This window comes from Triticum dicoccoides, chromosome 5A (genome assembly GCF_002162155.2).
Source record: "Triticum dicoccoides isolate Atlit2015 ecotype Zavitan chromosome 5A, WEW_v2.0, whole genome shotgun sequence".
NCBI lineage: Eukaryota > Viridiplantae > Streptophyta > Magnoliopsida > Poales > Poaceae > Triticum > Triticum dicoccoides.
Window position 1 is genome coordinate 78,057,553 of NC_041388.1, and position 6,000 is coordinate 78,063,552.

Consider the following 6,000-nt stretch of genomic DNA (forward strand, 5'->3'; position numbering starts at 1 on the left):
GAAGCGGCCCAGACCGACATTACGCGTACGCTTACGCGAGACTGGTTTTACCGTCGTGCTTAGCACACAGGTGGCTAGCGGGTGTCAGTTTCTCCAACTTTAGTTGAATCGGATTCAATGAATAGGATCATTTCCGAAGATCAAAAAGCAATCACTATACCGCGTTGTGGTTTTTGATGCGTAGGTAAGAATGGTTCTTGCTCAGCCCGTAGCAGCCACATAAAACTTGCAACAACAAAGTAGAGGACGTCTAACTTGTTTTTGCAGGGCATGTTGTGATGTGATATGGTCAAGACGTGATTATATAAATTGTTTTATGAGATGATCATGTTTTGTAACACAGTTATCGGCAACTAGCAAGAGCCATATGGTTGTCGCTTTATTGTATGAAATGCAATCACCATGTAATTGCTTTACTTTATCACTAAGCGGTAGCGATAGTCATAGAAGCAATAGTTTGTGAGACGACAACGATGCTTCGATGGAGATCAAGGTGTCAAGCTGGTGACGATGGTGATCATGACGGTGCTTTGGAGATGGAGATCAAAGGCATAAGATGATGATGGCCATATCATATCACTTATATTGATTGCATGTGATGTTTATCCTTTATGCATCTTATTTTTCTTAGTTCGGCGGTAGCATTATAAGATGACCTCTCACTATATTTCAAGGTATAAGTGTTCTCCTTGAGTATGCACCGTTGCTACAGTTCATCGTGCCGAGACACCACGTGATGATCGGGTGTGATAAGCTCTACGTTCACATACAACAAGTGCAAGCCAGTTTTGCACACGCAGAATACTCGGGTTAAACTTGACGAGCCTAGCATATGTAGATATGGCCTCGGAACACTGATACCAAAAGGTCGAGCGTGAATCATATAGCAGATATGATCAACATAGTGATGTTCACCATTGAAAACTACTCCATCTCACGTGATGATCATACATGGTTTGGATCACGTGATCACTTAGATGATTAGAGAGATGTCTATCTAAGTGGGAGTTCTTAAGTAATTTGATTAATTGAACTTTAATTTATCATGAACTTAGTACCTAATAGTATTTTGCATGTCTATGTTGTTGTAGATAGATGGCCCGTGTTGTTATTCCGTTGAATTTTAATGCGTTCCTAGAGAAAGCTGAGTTGAAAGATGATGGTAGCAACTACACGGACCGGGTCCATAACTTGAGGATTATCCTCATTGCTGCACAGAAGAATTACGTCCTGGAAGCACCGCTAGGTGACAAACCCGCTGCAGGAGCAACGCTAGATGTTGTGAACACCTGACAGAGCAAAACTGATGACTACTCGATAGTTCAGTGTGCCATGCTTTACGGCTTAGAAGCGGGACTTCAATGACGTTTTGAACGTCATGGAGCATATGAGATGTTCCAGGAGTTGAAGTTAATATTTCAAGCAAATGCTCGGACTGAGAGATATGAAGTCTCCAATAAGTTCTACAGCTGCAAGATGGAGGAGAATAGTTTTGTCAGTGAACATATACTCAGAATGTCTGGGTACCACAACCACTTGACTCAATTGGGAGTTAATCTTCCTGATGATAGTGTCATTGACAGAGTTCTTCAATCACTGCCACCAAGCTACAAGAGCTTTGTGATGAACTATAATATGCAAGGGATGGATAAGACGATTCCTGAGCTCTTTGCAATGCTAAGAGCTGCGGAGGTAGAAATCAAGAAGGAGCATCAAGTGTTGATGGTCAACAAGACCACTAGTTTCAAGAAAAAAGGGCAAAGGGAAGAAGGGGAACTTCAAGAAAAACAGCAAGCCAGTTGCTGCTCAAGTGAAGAAACCCAAGTCTGGACCTAAGCCTCAAACTGAGTGCTTCTACTGCAAAGGAACTGGTCATTGGAAGCGGAACTGCCCCAAGTATTTGGCGGAGAAGAAGGATGGCAAGTGAAAGGTATATTTGATATACATGTTATTGATGTGTACCTTACTAATGCTCACAGTAGTGCCTAGATATTTGATACTGGTTCAGTTGCTAACATTTGCAACTCGAAATAGGGGCTACAGATTAAGCGAAGATTGGCTAAGGACGTGGTGACGATGCACGTGGGAAATGGTTCCAAAGTCGATGTGATCGCCGTTGGCACGCTACCTCTACATCTACCTTCGGGATTGGTTTTAGACCTAAATAATTGTTATTTGGTGCCAGCTTTGAGCACGAACATTATATCCGGATCTTGTTTGATGCGAGACAGTTATTCATTTAAATCAGAGAATAATGGTTGTTCTATTTATATGAGTAATATCTTTTATGGTCATGCACCCTTGATGAGTGGTCTATTTTTGCTAAATCTTGATAGTAGTGATACACATGTTCATAGTATTGAAGCCAAAAGATGCAAAGTTGATAATGATAGTGCAACTTATTTGTTGCACTGCCGTTTAGGTCATATTGGTGTAAAGCGCATGAAGAAACACCATTCTGATGGACTTCTGGAATCACTTGATTATGAATCACTTGGTACTTGCGAACCATGCCTCATGGGCAAGATGACTAAAACTCCGTTCTCCGGAATAATGGAGCGAGCAACAGAGTTATTGGAGATCATACATACTGATGTATGTGGTCCAATGAACATTGAAGCTCGCGGTGGATATCGTTATTTTCTCACCTTCACAGATGATTTGAGCAGATATGGGCATATCTACTTAATGAAACATAAGTCTGAAACATTTGAAAAGTTCAAAGAATTTCAGAGTGAAGTGGAAAATCATGGTAACAAGAAAATAAAGTTTCTATGATCTGATCGTGGAGGAGAATATTTGAGTTACGAGTTTGGCCTTCATTTGAAACAACACAGAATAGTTTCGCAACTCACGCCACCTGGAACACCACAGTGTAATGGTGTGTCTGAACGTCATAACCGTACTTTTATTAGATATGGTGTGATCTATGATGTCTCTTACCGATTTATCACTATCATGTTGGGGTTATGCATTAGAGACAGCTGCATTCACGTTAAATAGGGCACCATCGAAATCCGTTGAGACGACGCCTTATGAACTACGGTTTGGCAAGACGCCCAAGTTGTCGTTTCTTAAAATTTGGGGCTGCGATGCTTATGTGAAAAAGCTTCAACCTGATAAGCTCGAACCCAAATCAGAGAAATGTGTCTTCATAGGATACCCAAAGGAAACTATTGGGTACACCTTCTATCACAGATCCGAAGGCAAGATATTCATTGCTGAGAATGGATCCTTTCTAGAGAAGGAGTTTCTCTCAAAAGAAGTGAGTGGGAGGAAAGTAGAACTTGATGAGGTAATTGTACCTGCTCCTTTATTGAAAAGTAGTTCATCACTAACATCAGTTCCAGTGATTCCCGCACCAGTAAGTGTGGAAGCTAATGATGATGATCATGAAACTTCTGATCAAGTTACTACCGAACCTCGTAGGTCAACCAAAGTAAGATCCGCACCAGAGTGGTACGGTAATTCTATTTTGGAAGTCATGTTACTTGACCATGACGAACCTACGAACTATGAGGAAGGGATGATGAGCCTAGATTCCGCAAAATGGCTTGAAGCGATGAAATCTGAGATGAGATCCATGTATGAGAACAAAGTATGGACTTTGGTTGACTTTTCCCGATGATCGTCAGACCATAGAGAATAAATGGATCTTCAAGAAGAAGACTGACACTGACGGTAATATTACTGTCTACAAAGCTCGACTTGTTGCAAAAGGTTTTCAACAAGTTTAAGGAGTTGACTACAATGAGACCTTCTCACCCGTAGATATGCTTAAGTCTGTCCGAATCATGTTAGCAATTGCCGCATTTTATGATTATGAAATTTGGCAAATGGATGTCAAAACTACATTCCTTAATGGATATCTTAAAAAAGAGTTGTATATGATGCAACTAGAAGGCTTTGTTGATCCAAAAGGTGCTAACAAAGTGTGCAAGCTCCAGCGATCCATTTATGGATTGGTGCAAGCCTCTCGGAGTTGGAATATACACTTTGATAGTGTGATCAAAGCATATGGTTTTATACAGTCTTTTGGAGAAGCCTGTATTTACAAGAAAGTGAGTGGGAGCTCTGTAGCATTTCTGATATTATATGTGGATGACATATTGTTGATCAGAAATGATACTGAATTTCTGAATAGCATAAAAGGATACTTGAATAAGAATTTTTCAATGAAAGACCTCGATGAAGCTGCTTATATATTGGGCATCAAGATCTATAGAGATAGATGAAGACGCTTAATTGGACTTTCACAAAGCACATACCTTGATAAAGTTTTGAAGAAGTTCAAAATGGATCAGGCAAAGAAAGTGTTCTTGCCTGTGTTACAAGGTGTGAAGTTGAGTCAGACTCAATGCCCGACCACTGCAGAAGATAGAGAGAAAATGAAAAGTGTTCCCTATGCTTTAGCCATAGTCTCTATCATGTATGCAATGCTGTGTACTAGACCTGATGTGTGCCTTGCTACCAGTTTAGCAGGGAGGTACCAAAGTAATCCAGGAGTGGATCACTGGGCAGCGGTCAAGAACATCCTGAAATACCCGAAAAGGACTAAGGATATGTTTCTCGTATATGGAGGTGACAAAGAGCTCGTCGTAAACGGTTACGTCGATGCAAGATTTGACACTGATCTGGATGACTCTAAGTCACAAACCGGATATGTGTTTTTATTAAATGGTGGAGCTGTCAGTTGGTGTAGTTCCAAGCAGAGCATCGTGGCGGGATCTACATGTGAAGCGGAGTACATAGCTTCTTCGGAAGCAGCAAATGCAGGAGTCTGGATGAAGGAGTTCATATCTGATCTAGGTGTCATACCTAGTGCATCGGGTCCAATGAAAATCTTTTGTGACAATACTGGTGCAATTGCCTTGGCAAAGGAATCCAGATTTCACAAGAGAACCAAGCAAGAGACGCTTCAATTCTATCCGCGATCAAGTCAAGGAGGGATACATAGAGATGATGATTATGTTTCCTAACCATAGACATGAGTTGTCATTTGATTAACGGGATCGCATCATTAGAGAATGATGTGATTGACTTGACCCATTCCGTTAGCTTATCACGATGATCGTTTAGTTTGTTGCTATTGCTTTCTCCATAACTTATACATGTTCCTATGACTATGAGATCATGCATCTCCTGAATACCAGAGGAACACTTTGTGTGCTACCAAATGTCGCAACGTAACTGGGTGATTATAGAGGTAATCTACAGGTGTCTCCGATGGTGTTTGTTGAGTTGGCATAGATCGAGATTAGGATTTGTCACTTCGATTGTCGGAGAGGTATCTCTAGGCCCTCTAGGCAATGCACATCACTATAAGCCTTGCAAGCAATGTGACTAATGAGTTAGTTACAGGATGAAGCATTACGGAACGAGTAAAGAGACTTGCCGGTAACAATATTGAACTAGGTATTGAGATACCGACGATCGAATCTCGGGTAAGTAACATACCAATGATAAAGGGAACAACGTATATCGGTATGCGGTTTGAATGATAAAGATCTTCGCAGAATATGTGAGAGCCAATATGAACATCCAGGTTCCCCTATTGGTTATTGACCGGAGACGTGTCTCGGTCATGTCTACATAGTTCTTGAACCCATAGGGTCCGCACGCTTAACGTTCGGTGACAATCGGTATTATGAGTTTATATATTTTGATGTACCAAAGGTAGTTTGGAGTACCGGATGTGATCACGGACATGACGAGGAGCCTCGAAATGGTCGAGACATAAAGATTGATATATTGGACGGCTATATTCGGACACCGGAAGTGTTCCGAGTGATTTCAGAGAAAACCAGAGTACCAGAGGGTTACCGGAACCCCCCGGGAGTATATGGGCCCTAATGGGCTTTAGGGGAGAGAGGGAGGGGCTGGCTAGGGCAGGCCGCGCCCCCAAGGCCTAGTACGAATTGGATTAGGGGGGAGGGGCGGCGCCCCCTCCTTCCTTCTCTTCTCTCTTCCCTTTCCTTCTCTCCTACTCCTATTACATGG